This window comes from Hyaena hyaena, unplaced genomic scaffold (assembly GCF_003009895.1).
Source record: "Hyaena hyaena isolate Hyena2069 unplaced genomic scaffold, ASM300989v1 scaffold_1235, whole genome shotgun sequence".
Classification (NCBI taxonomy): Eukaryota; Metazoa; Chordata; class Mammalia; order Carnivora; family Hyaenidae; genus Hyaena; species Hyaena hyaena.
The window spans coordinates 379,317-398,471 of NW_024081865.1; positions in this window are offsets into that span (position 1 = coordinate 379,317).

Sequence of the window (19,155 nt, forward strand, 5' to 3'; positions counted from 1 at the left end):
TTTATGCTTATAAAAAGTTTGTAAAAGTATTACAATCATCTTTTTGAACCATTGAACAATCACTTGAATGTTGTAGTATTGTTTTGGTTTTTTCTTTATAGCATCAAGTAACATAAAGATGAGTCTGAGAAATTAGAAAAAATAGGAAGTAGCAAGCAAATATGAAAGAAAACCTCTTTCTTCCTGCTCAGGTTTGATTAGTGCAAGATTTATCTTTGAAATATCAAGGAATAGTATCAAAATTTAATATTTGGAGCCTAATAACAAAGTATGATTATACTGTATTACATTGTATTGCATTGTACTATATTGTATAATCTTTTTTGTGGAAAGAGACACTGCATTTTTCACTTTGTGCCATTTTCATCATAAAGCCATTTATTTTAGAAATAGTTATATAACTTTGGTAAAGTTTGACAGGCCTGGCACAGCTGCAGATAATGGTATGATTTGATATTTATGAAGTATCAAGTTTTCTAGAGATATATGTTTCTAGTTTCCATGGCAATTGAGTAATCACTAGAGCTGATTTTTATTTTTCTTCTTTTACTGGAATCAAATAATGTTATTTTTGGGCTGTTTTTTTAAAAATCTGTGACAATTAACTCTTAACTGTTTTATAAAATTAATAGCCCTTTGCCTGTTTATAAGGTCAACACACATATCTCAAGCCTATACCTGCAAAATAATTCCATGTTTAATTTAAATACTCAGGTGGAAATTACTTGAACTCTGATGGGTTTTTTGTTTTTTTTTTTTCTTTTCATGTTTCCTTCTCCTTTGTTTAATTTAGCTTACTACTTGGTAAAATGAAAATATTAATTGTAAGTAACTTCATAAGGTTTTTTCAAATGTTATCTTCTTCCCTCCTCTTTATCCCACTTCTCCTTTCTTCCCACTTCCCCTGCCCTCCACTTTACTTCTCTCAGTCCTCTTCCTCCTCTTTCTTCTTTCTAATCATGTTCTTACTTCCTGGAACCAAGAGACCTTCCAGACATCTTGTATTACAGCTGATGCAACCCTCAAATCAAGTATTTGACAAGGAGTCTTTGTTCATTTTGTTGGATAAAGGTACTCAAAAGCCAGTGTAAAATATTAACATTAGATGAAGGAAGTTGAGGAACAGAAGGGAACTCTTTATACAAATTTATACAAATTTGTAATGTTTATGAACCTAAATCATTAAATTTTTTTTTTTACTTTTATTTATTTTTGAGAGACAGAGTGAGACAGAGTGAGACAGAGTATGTGCAGGGGAGGGGCAGAGAGAGAAGGAGACAAAGAATCTGAAACCATGAAGAAATAGAAAATCCAAACACACCAGTAACGAGTAAGAAGATAGAATCAGTAATCAACAATCATCCAACAGAGAAAAGTCCAGATTTCACTAGCGAATTCTATCAAACATCTAAAGAATTAATGCCAATCCTTCTCTAACTCTTCCAAAAAAATGAAGATGAGGGAATACTCCCAAACTCAATTTGGGAACATTACTTTGATACCGACGCCAATGGTCAACATTACTTTGGCTTTGATACCAAAACTTGATAAGGATACTACAAGAAAAGAAAATTACAGATCAATATCACTGATAAATATAGATGCAAAAATTATCAACAGAATATTAGCAAACTGAATTGAACATCACATTACAAGGATCATACATCATGATCAGTGGAATTTATCTGTAAATCAATAAATGTGATGAATCCACATGAATAGAATGAAAGATAATCATATGGCTATTTCAATAAAGGTATAAACAGCATGTAACAAAATACACATTTTTATGAATAAAAAAGAAACACTTAACAAATTGAATATCGAAGGAACATACCTCAACACAATAAAGGACATAGATGACAAACCCACAGCAAAAATCATAGTCAATAGTGAAAGATTGAAAGCTTTTCTTCTAACATCAGGAACAAGACACTCCTATTCAGCACAACACTGGAAGTCCTAGCCAGAGTAATAAAGCAAGAAAATGAAATATTCAAAAGCATCCAAAAAGAAAATAAAGTAGTAAAATTTGCTTTGTTTGTAGATGTGACTTTATATAGAGAAACACAAAAAAAAAAACTGTAGAAAAAAATGCTAGAACAAGTCAACAATTTCATTAAAGGTGTGGAATACAAAATCAATATACAGAAAACTGTTGTTTTTCCATATATTAACAGCAAAGTTTCAGAAAAAGAAAAAAGAAAAAATCATTGATGATAACATAAAAAACCATAATACTTGGGAATAAATTTAACCAAGGAAATGAAAAATCGATTTCTCTTTTTATGTATTGTCAAAATGCATCTTTCTACTGCAAAGCCCTTTTCCTTGATTGCACAGGGAATTAGCTTTTCAAAGTGGTAATTTTATATATATCTAAAGTAAATTCCAGATACTTCTTTCTTGTCTTTTTGCAATTCTTTTCTTATTTTGCCTTCTTTAAGAAACTTTGAAGATTAGATAACGTAAAAATATTTTTCTATCATTATATGTAGACTCTTGGACTATCTAGTAAAGGTAAACAATCTATATTTTCTAAAAAGTTTAAAAAGTAATTTTTCCATCTTTTTTTCCTTATTGGACCTATACCTTAAAAGAAAGATTTTAATAAAGGATTAGTAATGGCCTTCCTTGATAGTAATGGCCTTCCTTGCTAAGTAAGGAAAAAAAGGAGACCCTTAGAGACTTTGATATGAATTGAAGAATTTTAACAACTTTTGATATAAGAAAACGGTTTTAATTTATCAAGGGTCCACTTAGAATTTCTCATGGACAATTTTTTCAGCAAATTTGAATAATTTCATTTTAGTTTTAAAATATTTCATGTGTCCTAATAAATTGTATTGTCATTTAGAATTATGTTAACACATTATTTTAGTTAACTACATTGCACACATATATATTTAATAAAGCAAAGGCAAATATTTTAATTGTATTCTATCTATTACAATCATAGTTACAGATTTGTGCAGATCTAAACTCATATACCGCACACCCAAACACACTGGCATATTAAGATGAAATAGCATATTAAAATTAAAACAAAGGATAAACAGTAAAAAATAATTTAAAAATACAAATTCAGGCTACAAACCAAATGTCAAACATTAGTATTCATGCCTAGGTTAATCTTGTTTTCAAATAATGTATTCAAAAGAAGTAGTTAATTATTATTTAAAAAATAAAGTTACTTTAATGTTAATGGATTTATTCATACAAGAGAATTTACAAATGTTGCAAATTATTACATGAAGAATCAAAATAGTAAATTTAAAATTCGTATTGTTTCTATAAAATGATCAAGGTTTGTGTGCTCAAAAACAACAATTTATTTTAATCACTAGAGTATTCTGCTAATGCTCCAAATACCTGGCATACTCCCAATTTATTTAGTCCAAAAATTCCATATTAAAAATCCTTGCTAATTATTATTTTTGCTAGTTTCTGTTTATAATTAAAAACTTCCAGGAACTATCTCTTGCTCTTAGGTATGATAAAGTAAAGACTATTTTCACCTTTTAATGTTTGTAGGTCCTGCTTCTGGGCTCCCAGGGGAAGCCACACTTTAACATATACGAAGGTTAAAATGACTCCACTTACCTTTAAGTATAGGCTCTATTTCTGCCCTGAGCACACATTGTACAACTGCTTCATTTAATTAAAAAAATAACCAAAAAGGGGTATTCCAAACACAAAGATAAGAAAAAGGAAAAAAACCTCTCTGGTTCCCATAAGATTAAAATCACACAGCCCTGCATATACTAGAAGCTTAAGATAAGGTGGGCAACTTTCTGAAATGTGCAAATGATTTGTCACCTTTTATGTAAAAAATGTGTATCCTGGGTACCTTTCCTAACCTGATCTGGAATGAAACTCCCTTTCCTTTAGAAATTCTAAAAGTCTTGTTCAGTTTGGGTCACCAGGTGCTACAATAGTTGTTCTTATCTTATCTCCTCACAAGTCCTTCTTGATTTTGCCTATGACAAATTAATTCCTAGATTTTGAATAATTAAATATTTATTGATTATTGATTCCACTCTAGATAGAATAAGCCCACTATAGTCCATCTTTCTTGCTGATTATAACTAAACTCTCCAGATGAAATTTCAATAACTCCCTTAAAACTTAGAAAATGAAGGAAAAATTGGCAGATGAGGAGAATGACGAAAACTTGAAGAACTTGGGACACCTGGGTGGCTCAGTTGGTTAAGCGTCTGACTCTTGATTTCCACTCAGATCATTATCTCATAGTTGGTGAGATCAAGCCCTGCCTTGGGCTCTGCACTGTCAGCAGAGCCTGCTTGAGATTCTGTTTCCCTCTCTCTCTGCCCCTTCTCTTCACTCTGTCTCTCAAAATAAATAAATAAACCTAAAAAAAAAAAAAAAACTCTTGAAGAAATAACTCATACAGAGGTGAGCTATCTGGTTTTGGTTTTGAGGTTTGTTTTGATACTTATTTTCCCAGAATCTTGGGGTAAGATCCTAAAATAACTGTGTTCCAAAGCAAAGCCCAATGGAAACATTCATTTTGACCACAGAAGTATGAAAAGTGCCCCTGTGTCCAAACAGTTTAGGGATAATTTTTTTTTTTACTTTTAAACTTAAATCATGTTCGGGTTTCTTGGAATAATCATCAGTCTATACAAAGATAGGCTTCTTTATTTAGAAGTTTATTTATTTATTTTGAGAGAGAAGAAAAGAGAGAGAGAGAGCAAGCGAAAGAGAGAAAGTACCAGTGGGGGAGGGGCAGAGAGAGAGTGAGAAAGAGAGAATCCCAAGCAGTCTCCATGCTGTCAGCACAGAGCCCAATGCACACTTCAAACTCATGAACCAGGAGATCATGACCTGACCTAAAATCAAGAGTTGAGCCCTTAACCGATTGAGCCACCCAGCTGCCTCCAATTTCTTCACTTTTTGAAAGGAAGAATTGAAAAAGTAGTTGTGATTTTTCAGCATTCACCAAATTTTAGTTAACCCAAATTTAATGTGGTGCTCTTTCACTTTACAAATTTAAGGACAAAATTATCAATATATTTAAATGACTGTCATCTTTAGAAACAGTCATGTTCATGTAAATGACAATACAAAGAGTTTGCTTGGATGTCTGCAAAACTAATCACTTCCAGAAAGTTGTCTCAGTTGAAGCCACTAAACCTTCTAAAGGTACTGTGTATGATCCCACAAACTTCTAAGGATAATGGCTTTGCTTTCAACTGTGACATCCTATTCACCTGAAAGTTCCTCTCATTGACAAATTTTAACCTGAAACTAAAAATAAATAAAGAGAGAGAATTCTGGGAAATGTAGTTCTCTGTTTTAGATAAAAGTGAATGATTCTGTATTTTAATTTATTTAAACAATTAATGTAACACATCAATCCTTTACCAGTGAAAGCCCTTTCACCAAAGATAATTTCCTACTAGTATCAGTTTACCATGAATGAGCTGATGACTTCCTTAAAAATAATTGAAGGTGATTCAATTTTTATGGTATTTTTATCCATTGAAGATATTATTATACCAAAAATGAAACAATTAAGCAACAATTTCAAAAACTGCTGAGCTAGAAATATGATTAAACATGAATGCCTGGGTGGCTCAGTTGGTTGAGCATCCGATTTTGGCTCTGTCTCTCTCTCAAAATAAATAAATAAACTTTAAAAAGATGATTAAACAAAAACAAGCTATTTTTTTCTAAAAACAAGGTTATTTCTTAACTCTTTGTACTCTAATTCATTAAAATCACAATTATCATTTTAGTAGTTATATCGTTATTCAAAAATAAATTATAATTTGACCATTTAGGAATTATCACTGAAGTATACATATGTCATATGATAAATATACATCTCCTCCAAAATGTATATACATATATTACACATATAAATTATATATATCACATATATAATACATATTCCTCCAAATCCAATCCTTAGATACAAAAGCTTACAAAGAAAGTCTTCATAATTACCTATTTTCTTTTTTCCCTTTTGCTTAAATGAGATACATATATATATTATATATTATTATACATAATCTTGCATTTTTCAAAACAGTAATATAGTTTGGCTATCTCTGTAAATTGGCACATACAGAGATACCAAAATTCATGAAGGTCACTAACTGTATTCAGTGTTCTATTATTAACCTATATGATTTAATGTGAATTCATGAATCCCTTGTGGATAGACATTGGAGTTGATTTGTTCTTTTTCTCAAATGTAACGAAGTAAATAATGATAAATACATCTTTGTATATTTGGCTTCATTTACACATTACAAATGCATAAAAATTCATTGAATGGAATCTCAAATTAATGCAAAATTATGGAATTTAAATGTGAACACATTTCTAATAATTATTTTACTGTGTACTCTATAAGTGGAGAAACCAGGGATGTAAAAAATATAAGACTTTAGAAAGATAGAATAAAAATAAAAATAGGAGTCCCTGGAAGGCTCAGTTGGTTAAGTATCACACTCTTGATTTCAGCTCAAGTCATGATCTCACAGTTCCAGAAATAGAGACCCATGTCAGGCTCTGCTCTGACAGTACGGAGCCTGCTTAGGAGTCTCCCTCTCTCTCTCTGCTTCCCTCCTGCTCATTCTCTCTCTCTTTCTTTCTCTCAAAATAAACAAATGAGCATTTAGAAATAAGTAAATACATATTAAAAATAAAAATAAAAACTAAGAGCTAACACTTTTATTGTACTCACTCAATGACTTATATTTACTAAGGGCTTGCAACATCCTTACATATATCAACACAACGAATTCCCACAAGGAGCCTATAAAATAAACATGCTGTTATTATCCTCAATTATAGAGAACACAACCAAGGTGCAGAGTGAAGTAGAACAAAATATTGGTCATGGAAGGATTAGTAATAGTCACAATTGTGAAGCAGCTGATGACTACACAGTACTTATGTGCCAAGCATTGTTTTGATAATATCATTCATTTCTCTAATAACAGATAATCTGTCCCAGTAATCAGAATCAGTGAGATAAAAATGATCATTATGATTATTTTACTTGGAAATGACTGAGGCCCCATCCCACAAATGCTTTTATGTGATTTCTTGAAGGATATAGATCAATTGCCATGTATTACTCACATCATCAGCATTATTATCCAGAGAAGACATATCTTCACCCATTTATTTAATAAATATTTCCTAAACACCTATGCTCCATGTAACTATTTTTGTTTGGGGCTGGGCTACTTTCTCTTCATTCTATATAAAAAAATCAGTAAGAAGGTATATTAAAATTTTGGGGGCGTGAATGGCTTAGTTGGTTAAGCATCTGACTTCAGCTCAGGTCCCGATCTCGGGTTCAGTGAGTATGAGCCCCACATTGGGCTCTTTGCTCCAGAGCCTGGAGCCTGCTTCAGATTCTGTGTCTCCCTCTCTCTCTGCTCCTCCTCCACTTGTGTTTTGTCTCTCTCTGTCTCTCAAAAATTAATATACATTAAAAAAATTATAAAAAGAAGGTGTATTAAAATATTATGCCAATTTAACTACTTCCGTGCAGATTATATTCAACTTTAGAAATCTGTATATTTTCTAATTAGCCATATTACTCTATTTTATTTATAGGTATTTATAGTAATTATGCATAGTGTTGTGCATATGTATATGAAGTTTAGTGTATAATATAAAAATAACAACTATTAACAACAGTGCTACGGGTTCTTTGAAATATATGAGGCATTGAGAGACATATAATTTTCCCAATTTAGGTTCTTTCTCTTCTATCAGTCTTGTAGGAACTCCTTATGAAGATATACACAATATACGTTAGATTCTAATCCACTAATTTAATCTATTCTGGAAAAGAAAAGTGGCTTGGTTATCTATGTTAAGAGTACATTATAATATTTTTATTGCTAGGTGGAATCAAACTAAGGAAAATTATAGTAACATGAATTTTGTTGACCTCAAAGGCAAATTATCATACATAGGATTAGGTTTTCTTAAAAACAAATGCTAAATTTGTGTCAAAGAAATCAATTTATTTGAGAAGAAAAAGTTAAAGTATTTATGACATGAAAATGTGGTACAATAATAACAGATTGAAGCTTAAACGAGTTTAGGCGTACACAGAAAATATCTTCAACCATATGTTTGTGTAATGAAGCCAGAATATCATTCAAATTGTTTTAGCAATGAAGAAGGTATTGTACTTAAAACAAATATTCCTGGGGAGCCTGGGTGGCTCAATCGGTTGAGCGTTCAACTTTGGCTGAAGTCATGATCTCAGGGTTTGTGGGTTTGAGCCTCGCGTCAGGCTCTGTGCTGACAGCTCAGAGCCTGGAGCCTGTTTCAGATTCTGTGTCTCCCTCTCTCTCTGCCCCTTCCCCACTCATGCTCTGTCTCTCTCTGTCTTAAAAATAAATAAACTATAAAAAATAACAATTATTTCTTATTTCAGTTGAATTTAATTCAATAAACTTTATTTATTACTGTTTACCAAACTTGTGAGTTACTTGGTGAGTAAAAGATTATACCCACTTAAGATGCTTAAATCTAGAGAAAAATATAATTGTTTGCGAAAATTATGAGATAACTTCAATACAATTGTATAAATTTTAAGAAAGTGAAGGGAATAAAACAGCTAAATAAGAGGTAACTCATTCCACTTGCTTCATTGTTTTTATTGCATTTTTATTAGTTTTTAAGTTTTAATCACAGTGTGGTTAACCTACAGTATTATATTAGTTTCAGGTGTACAGTACAGTGACTAAACAAGCATTGTTTTTAATAGCTAACTTAGGTAAACATTTGTCACGTGCCATATGTTTAGATGATCTATACTTCTTTCTTGTTCAGTGTGAATCCTCATGTGAATCAATTACAATTACTATTATTATAACTATTTTGTAATATCCTTATTTTGTCAGAAAGAATTTGAGGATTAGATAGTTTGGTATCTTTTCCATGGTTTCACAGCTAATGGATAGTGAAGCAGGGATTTTAAACCAAAGTTGTCAAACCACAGAGATTATAACACCTGATCCAGATCTGAGGTATGAGTTATACTTAGTGTGGTGACCGGTAGAATTGTTGGTTCTGTTGATTGTGTTGATGGTGATGCTGAACAGGGAATGGGTAGGTTCAGTAAAGATAGCACATATAGGATAAAATAAAGGAAATTTCAGGAAATTAATAAAGAAACTTATAAATTATAATGTGTGCCACAAAGTAAGCATATTTTTTGTTTGAACATGAAGGAAATGTAAGATCAAGTTAGAAAGTTTGGTAGCTAGGAATTAATATAGACAATCTTTGGTAACGAGAGCAGAGAAGGCTCTAGTATAAATTCAAAGAAGCTTGATATTTTCCTGAAAACTATAGAAAATAGCTGAAGTGCTTGAATAAAAGGAGTGGAACAGTCATATCTGTGATATTTGTAGCTCATTCTGATCACCATATAAAGAACACATATTTTATTAAATGTACTGTGATATAATTTATACACTTGCCTCTGAATTTAGACACTTGCATAACTAATTCCATAGCCTTAAATGTTCCCTCATGTCCCTTTGCAATCAAACTTACCCAACTTTAGCCCCAAATAATCAGTTATTTTAGTAGTACATTTATGCAATGGAATAGTTTTAGCCACAAAAAAGAATTAACCATGATGCATGCAACAATAAAGAAGAATCTCAAAAACATTGAAGATGTTGCGTGAAAGAGGTCAGGCAAAAGAAAACACATATATATGAAATTCCCAAACATCCAAAATGATTATAGAAAATTGAATTGTAAGAATGCAAGACTGCTAAAGTAAGGAGATTGTTTGGATGGCTGGACAAGAAAAGCTTTAATTATGGAGGCAAGGATAGCTTCTAGGTTAATAGATTTGGAATATTAAATTTCCTGGACTTGTAAAATAAATAAATAAATTTTCTGGACTTGGATATTACAATCAGAAATTTAAAAAAACATTGCTCTGGAAATCAAGATACTTGAAATTCAGATTTGAAACTTGGTTCTACTATGTATTAGACATAAACTCCTTAGAAAGTCGTATCTTATTGAGATGCAGAATCCTATAACCAAAAATGGACATAACTTTTCTCACTGAGCTTTAGTAACTATGAAGTGGCAGGATATATTTTAAAGTGCTTAATGAAGTAACTGGCTCATAGTGACTAATTTCAAGTGAGTAGTAGTTCAATATTAAGATATCACTTCACTATTCTTATGTGTTTTGTTTTTGTTTCTGTTTGTTTGTTTACCATTTTAATAGCTAAGGAAACTTCTGCTCAGTTTTAATGGACCTGGAGAACTGGTGACACTTTCCCTCCTCAACGTTTGCCTGTGTGGGTGAAATAGGGCCAGTCACTCCCTGACTCCATTTGGAGGATGGGATCAGGTCTGGGGGCAGGTAAGCAGGCAGTGTGTGGCCCTCCAGCTTGATATTAGTGCAAATGCCTGATCTAGTAACCTGTTCTGATCCAATCAGCCAGCTTCTGGACCTTCTCCAACACAGTACTGGGCAGCTTAGACTTCACCATGTCTCCTTGCCTTGATCATCATTATCTAGTTATTATCTTACTGTTGACAGGTGACAGTGTTTAGCAGTAGTGACTTGTCCTTGTCCACTACCTACTCTATGTCATCTATGTCTTTGCCTGCCCCTTCACTGTATTCATGCCTAAAAATTCTGTTAATGGTTTCCTTCAAGGCTCTGCCCTTCACAGCTTTGTTGTGCATCCAGGAGCCTTCTAGAACACCAACACCTGCAGCCAGGAGATGTCGTTGGTCAGCAGGTCATCCAACATGTCTAGCAGGAACCTAGTAAAGATCTGGGCCTGCAGGAGTTTCTGTATTTTGTAGCGGCTTGGGAAGTCACAAGGGAGTTCTGATGCCCCAGCTCAAAATTCTGGTATCCGTCTCCCAGGTTGTTCACTGATTCTTCCTTTTCGCTTTCTTTTTGGAAGATGTTTTTTAAATAGGAGATTGGAGGATTTCCTTCAAAAAGAACAAGATAAATGCATCTGTATGATCTTGAAAAGTCTGTCATTGTGGTGCGCACTGTGGACTGTCAGGTTGGGTATGTCTGCTTTCAACAACTTGAAGAGATGGTAGGAGTTGGGTGTTTCTATTGAGATCATTTAAAATAAAAAGCTGTGCTAACGTAAAGTTTTGCAATTATTAAAGACCAAGGAAACCAATATCACTAAATTTCAGAGGCTTGATTTATAGAGAGACACTATTAAAAATTTAAGAACATAACCAGGTGAGATTAGCCTTAAGAAACAATGGTGAGCTAAAAAAAAACAAAAAAAAAAACCACACCTGTATATATGACCTAATTCATAATTTACTGCATTGGCATCTTGATTTATTGCACTTGACTCATTGATGTTTAATAGACAAAGGTTGGTTATTTATTATTTCAGAGTATTTTTTTTAAAAAAAGAATTTATGCTAATTTATTGATCTGGACTCAGACCCAGAAGTGCCTTTAATGCTTTCATCAGATGGTCTATCTGTGCTGGTCTACACATTACATGCAAACTTCAAAATGCTCCAGGTTAGGTAAGTATCAACAATGGGTGATTTCATAGCAAAGAATCAAATTACTAATTGTTCCTTTATAATTCCATTTAAATTATTCTGTTCTGAAAGACATTAATTATGTAGGATCAACCACTTGTAAATCCTACTCTCATTTATGAATTTCTTTTGTTTTCCTATCATCTAATACATCAAAGCTATGAAGTCATAGCTGTTTAATTTTAATATACATTAAAGTTTTATAGCACACGATGGCATTCTTCTTACGTATTTTTATATTCCCAGGAATGACTCAGTTGTGTTATTTTTAGTGTGCCCATAAATATCTAATGAACATTCAATGAACCATTAAGAGAAAAGTATTTATTTCCTACTGCCCCTAATAGCTTTTTGTCAAAAAATAAATAAAATGAAAAATTGACAGTCCAATAGGAATTTGATACAAAATTGGAAAGCACAACACATTGTCAATTCACATGAAAAAATAATAACTAATGTGAAATGCCACTACATGACAACTTGATTGCATTGATCCTATTCATATATAAGACTACTGTTCTACAAGCCCAGAAATGACAGTTATGCTTTGTAAAAGCATATTCTCAATCAACTCTCAAAACATGAAGAATTATTTTAGATCAATGTTGTGCCATTGAAATTCCTTTGATGATAGAAATGTTCTATATTTCTGGATTGTCTAACATGATAGCCACCTAATAGATAGGTGGCTTTTGAGCACTTGAAGTATGATCATCATAACTGAAGATTGACTTTTAAATTTGAATTAAGTTCAACTTTAAGTAGTTATATGTGGCTAGTGGCTGTTGTATTGGACAGAATAGTCTTAGCCTGATAATAGGAGTTATTTCTACACTAGAAGATTATCCATTGCAGGAATTATTTGATGAGAGCCAAATTAATAGTATTTTTCATCTGACACCAGATCAGTGATCTGATTCCTCTTAACTTAAGCACCCAAGAGAAAGTTGGCACATATTTTGCAAATGTTTCTCACAAGTCTTTATAATTTGTTCATATAATATGATAAGAAAATTTACTTTTAGAGAATGATAGAGAATTGAAATTACTTGCATTAACATAAATGTCTAGCAGTTGTTTTTTAATTTTTAAAAAATGTTTATTTTTTAAAAAAAATTTTAACATTTATTTTTGAGACAGAGAGAGACAGAGCACGAACTGGGGAGGGGCAGAGAGAGAGAGGGAGACACAGAATCCGAAACAGGCTCCAGGCTCTGAGCTGTCAGCACAGAGCCCGATGCGGGGCTCGAACCCACAGACCTCGAGATCATGACCAGAGCCGAAGTCAGATGCTTAACTGACTGAGCCACCCAGGCACCCCCGAATGTTTGTTTATTTTTGAGAGAGAGAGATACACACAAACAGAGACACACAGAATGAGAGCTGGGGAGGGGAGGGAGGGAGGGAGACACAGAATCCAAAGCAGGCTACAAGCTCTGAGCTGTCAGCACAGAGCCCAATGAGGGCTCAAACTCACAAATGGTGAGATCATGACCTGAGCTAATGCTTAACCAACTGGTGCCCTGGAGATGCCTAAGAGTCTTAATTTAAAACTGAACACACCCCTCCTACCATTTCAACTGGACTTGACTTTTTCCTAGACATTCTTGGTCAAGAATTTAAGGCTAGAATTGCATGGATGGCCTAGTGGGTTAATCATCCAACTCTTGATTTCAGCTCAGGTCATGATCTCACATTTGAGAGACTGAGCCCTACATTGGGCTCTGTGCTGACAACAGAGCCTGCTTGAGATTTCCTGCCTCTCTGTCTTTCTCTATTTTACTATCTTCCTAAAAAAAGAAGAAAGGAAAAGAAAAGAAAAAAGAAAAAAAATTAAGGCTAAAGACCAGTAATTATTATATTTTGTATTTGATTCAGGGGAATCCTATAAGTCAATATCATTTGCTCATTTAGGCAAAAGCTCTCCTAAGAGGAAAAATTTTGCTCACCTGAGCAAGAGGTTTGGTTATCAGAATACTTTACTGAAGACAATTTTCTGTCTTTGCCTATAATCCTATAATTTTCATGTCAAAATATTTCTAGCCCCAATCATACCACACATTGAAATACTTGTTTTAAACCAGCTGGACAGGACACAGATCATATAAATTCTGGAAATATCTTATGCTGACCTCCCCCTTCTGAGTTTCACTAAGATTTTGTCAAGGTCTTTGTTCATTATACCAGCATTGGGTTAATAATTACTTTGTTTGATCAGGAAATTTTCTGGTGACCTTTTTAGGGAGTCACATTGCACAATATTACCTAGGAATTTTTAGTTAATAACTGTTAAAATTCATACTTAGTTCTTTCTGAAAAGGAATGGAGAGAATTGGTAAAGGCCCACTTCAAAGTAAGCCACTTTTTATTTCACTTTCTTTCTCCATAAAATGAGAATACTAATAGTACCAATTGCATATGGTTATTATGATGTTTGAATTAATCAATTTATAAGATTCACTTAATTTCCTCCCATATAAGTCCTTAAAGGACATTGATCACTTATAATATTTATCTCAAAAAAGAAATATCTCATGAAATTTTAATATATTCCCAATAGAGTGAAAATATCATTAAATGTTCAGACAAAACAAGGTTTATATATTATTAGTATTATTATATAATATAATATACATTTATATATTATAATAAGTATATAATATAATTATTACATTCATATGTATTCATATGAATCATAAACTGAAAGTTAAATAGAATCTTTCTATTCGTAAGAAACTCCAATTTACATATGTGTGTGTGTGTATATATACATATATATTTATTTATATGACATGTAAAAAATTAGAGTTTCCTAAGAATAGAAAGTCTGTATTTAACTCTGCATTTTAGCTGTTTGCTCCAGTCTAGATAACCAGAAAACTATGCATTTGTGATTTCAGACACTAGCCCAATGCACAGTAATGTACCCCAGGAAATTCATGGGAGAGGAGGTGATTGGAACATGTTACTCCAATGCCATAATGACTCACCTCTTCCCTTTCAGAAAAATTCTTACATACACCATATATCATGGTATTCTTCTATCAGAGAAAAGTTGTATTGGACAATATACCCATTCAATTTATATTAAGGTTATTAGTAAAATGTTGAAAATAAATGGGTAAAACTGAAGAATGAATATGCTAAAGACTGGAACTGATTATCTATACTGACAAATGAGAGAGTACATTTCAATTAACATTTGCCGATTATGGGAAATCCAAATTCGGCGTACTCAACACCTATATAAAATCCTTTAGGCCTATAAATTAGTTCCCTGGGACACATAGTTCCAGGAAAGTTTAACAGAGGCATCTGTAATTGATGTGTTAGCAGGCTCACAGTGTGCCAGAGAGTGCATTTAGGTGTCACTGGGCTATTTCAGCACTATTAGAGATGAACAAATTAACCAGCTGCAGATCCTATGGAGTTTCACAAAAGGGTCTATTTTAAGTTTCATATGCTTTAAGAAGACTTAGGAAGAATGTATGAGATTAGGGAGTTATACAGATAATGGTAACGTGTTTCATAATGCAAGAAACACCATCACTTATCAACTATTTTTATCTACCAATACAAGCTCTCTATCACCATAGAAACTCATAATAACATTATGAAATTGTTTTATGCTTAGTGATTGCCTACATAATAACAGGTGTTAACAACAGAGTCTAACTCCACTTAATATTGTTAGAGCAACAAAATATTTCATTTTTCAGAGATATGTAGACTCTAGTTTGGATATAAACATAGAAGAACATAATGCAAATTAAATGCAAGCTACTATGGAAAGATAAATGAACCCAGAATAAATTAATCTAAAACTTATGCATTTATACTTGCTCTTTCACCAAGTAACATATATAAGCCTTAATATTATTGTAGTGCTGAAATGTATTTATCATGGTCTAAAGAAGGAAACTTACCTTGCTAATATGAACATGAAAACAGCATAATTCTAACAGGTGACTATCACAGATAATTGTGCAAAGACATTGCTTCTGTTAGTTAATCTTTGTAACTGACAAAGTATTTTTCACAGATGAAAGAAATTTAAGAATAATTTGATTTATTATATTTCCAGAAAATATCAACTGCAAAAAATAGTGTTAATATTTGAAGAAAAGGCAACAGAATACCAAAATCATATTTCTGTGTAAATAAAAATAGTTGAACCATAATCAATGGAGCATCTCAAAACCCTAAAATTCCATCACCATAATTATTCCATGAAATATTGTAACAACTGGAAAATTTTAATATGTATTTAAAAATGTATTTTATGTCTGAATATCTTCATATTACATTTGGGGAACAATCACTAGCAATTTGTTTTACCAAATATATAATTTTATAGAATGTTAAAAATTTTTATATCAGTAGAAAACAAACATTTAATAAATATAAACATTTTCATATCTTAATACAACCGAACATATTTGGGTGCCTTTGTTATATGTCCACTTGGCTAGACCAAAGAGCATTTCCCAGAAATCTCTTTCCTGCTAATTTCCTATTAGGATGGATCATAAGAACGATTCTTGTGCATGATAGTTGAAAGACAGAAGTGAGGGGCATCTAGGTGGCTTAGTGGGTTAAGTGTCTGACTCTTGATTTCAGCCCAGGTCATGATCCTACCATTTGTGAGATCCAGCTCTGTGTTGGGCTCTGCACTGATATCATGGAGCCTGCTTGGGATTATCTCTCCCTCTCTTGCTTGAATTCTTCCTCTCTCTCTCTCTCTCTCTCTCTCTCATTCTCTTTCAAAATAAATAAGCTTAAAAAAATAAAAGACAGAAGTGAAGCAGCAGCCATTTTGTAGATCAGATATAGTGCTACTTACCTACTTGTTTCTTATTAGCATGGCGCATCTACTGGCCCTGCAAATACACCACATATCCTAAGATCTGCTTTCAGCTTCTCTGACTCTTTGTCCAGATATATGTGCTCAGCTCTATGGTAAGGGCCCTGGTTTATATATGGCACCCATAAAATCAAGGCAAGACGCAATGAACTGACATCAGTGTCAGCTTATTCCTTTGGGCTTCAGCTCATGTTTATGGGCTCAAACTTGTTCTTGCTCTTATTTACCTTGGTCAGGGCTAGAATGAGGCAAATGAGGCACATAAGGCACATCATTTACAGAGGCTTGCACTGTCAGGGTCATGCAAGGGCAGGTGTAATATATTTCTTTCAAAATGTGATCTCTAATAAAAAATAAAATAAAATAATCAAATAAATAAAGTAGCATGTAACACTGTGATGATAAACTGAGTGAAATAATAGATCACAATACAATAAAACATTGCCTAATTATTCTAGATTTGAAATGTTGAGAATGCTATTAATGCTTGTTATTTATTTTTAAATTCAAGCCATTAATAATAGTAAGTAATCAATGTAGCATACATAATAAGTAGGTCAAACTTTTGTTTTTGCCAAATTATATCCATGGAAGACCTCCAACCATCTGCATGAAAATTACTGCACTTTCTCAATAGTATTTTAATCTTGCGGGGATTAGTTTTATTTGACACTATTGTCAAAGCTCACCAACAAAAAGCAATCAAGTTTGTGTAAGATCCCAATTTTGCTGTGAACCCCCAGACCCTGCAAGAGCCTAAATCCATATCATTTTACTGTTTAACATACCGCACAGGAGTAATATAGGATTCCTGGTGCAGAAAGCAGTGTTCTCCTATTTGTTTAATTCTTTCCACCAGGAATTTCAGCCCTATTTTGCTTCCTAATTTGAAGAATATTAAGCTTGATTGACTATACTTAGTTAAACCCCAGACCCCCAACTGTATTTGGAAATGGGCCCTGTGATCAGGTGATAAACCTTAAAGGAGGTCATGAAGTTGAGTCCCTAATCCTACAGGGACAGTGCCTTTAATAAGAGAGACACAGAGTTCTCTCCCTTTACCGTCTAAGATACAGTCAGAAGGCAGTCACTAGCAAGCCAGGAAGAGGAACTTCACCATGAAAAGAATCTGTCACTACTCTGATCTTGGGCTACCTTGTCTCCAGAACTGTGAAAAATAAATATCTATTTTTTTAAATCACCCAATCCAGGGGCACCTGGGTGGAGTTGTGGGTTGAGCATTGGACTTTTGATTTTGGTTTAGGTCATGACCTCACGGTTCATGGGTTTGAGCCCATAGTGGACTCCGCACTGTCGTTCTCTCTCTCCCTCTCTCTCTGCACCTCTCCCACTTGCTCTCTCTCACTCTCTCAAAATGAATAAATAAACTTCAAAAATAAATAAATAAATCACCCCGTCTGTTATAGCAGCCTGAGCAGACTGAGTCAGTCTCCCTTTCCTTAACACACTGAACTTAACGTTAACTTGTAATTGCAAATTCATTCTAGCCTCCTTTGCCATGTCCCGTAAAAGTCACTTGCCAGTTTTAAGCCCAGGGAATGTCTTTCTCAAGAATCTGGGAAAGATCTCTTTGAAATATAAATGCTGTAGGAGATAGCTTAACTATCCTTCAGTCTCCTTAGGAGGGTAGAAGTCTAACTTCAGTGTCCAACTTTCTCCCAGTTGTAAACCTCCTACCGTGAAGATATGGAAAGTTTACTTTTCTGTTGGGTAAATGTCAGTTAGCAAACACTGGTTGCCTACAATTTTCCCCATCCCAGCTCTTAAAATTCTCCTGTCTTTTGTTTCAATAATGTTGAGTTCAATCCCTCTTTCCTATTGGAATAATCTCTTGAGTGAAGTTTGACTTTGTCAAGTGCTATACATTGACAATGTTGTTAGACAATTTCATGGGGAGGACATGACCACTAGAGGAGGACCCAGGAGCAGGACCCAGGCAATGGAAGGCTCCTCACCCCCTTCCTTGTTCTTGTTCCCATAGTGGGAGTTGTTTTCCAAATGCAGACTTAAGGGAGCAAACATGTTTTTCAGAGCATCTAAATTATATGTGTGATTGAAGCCCATTAAAGTCTCTATATAAACTCAAAATTCTAGAGGGCAGGTGAGGAGATCAACTCATCTTGTAGCTGTCCAAGACAAGCCTTGTATGTAAGCTCTGTTGCTTTTTAGACCAGCCACCTACCAATCTGTAACGACCTGCCTCTATCTTTGTCTCTCCTTGCCCTTTATGTCCAGGGGTAGGTCTCAGATTTCACCTGGAAAAATCTTGAGGTTTTGAACCAACAATAATCTGAATGTATTTTTTGAGTAATTTCTGAAGTCTCTAATGACTCTCTGGCTTCATTGTTTATAAACAATGCCCTTAGGTCAATTCACTTAGGTCCAACTAGTTTTTAAGGCAAGATGTATGAAATCTCTTTGACAATGTTTGGTCCTATCATCTGGACTATTTATTTATATTTTTCTTTAAAATTTTCATTGATTTTTATTTTTTTTATTTTTTTTCAAATAGTTTATTGTCAAATTAGTTTCCACATAACACCAGTGCTCATCCCCAAAGTGCCCTCCTCCATGCCCATCCCCCCTCCCCCCCACATCCATCAGTCCTCAGTTTTTGTCAACATTCAAGAGTCTTTCATGGTTTGCCTCTCTCCCCCACCAATTACCCCCTTCTTCTCCCCCTTGTTCCTCAGTTA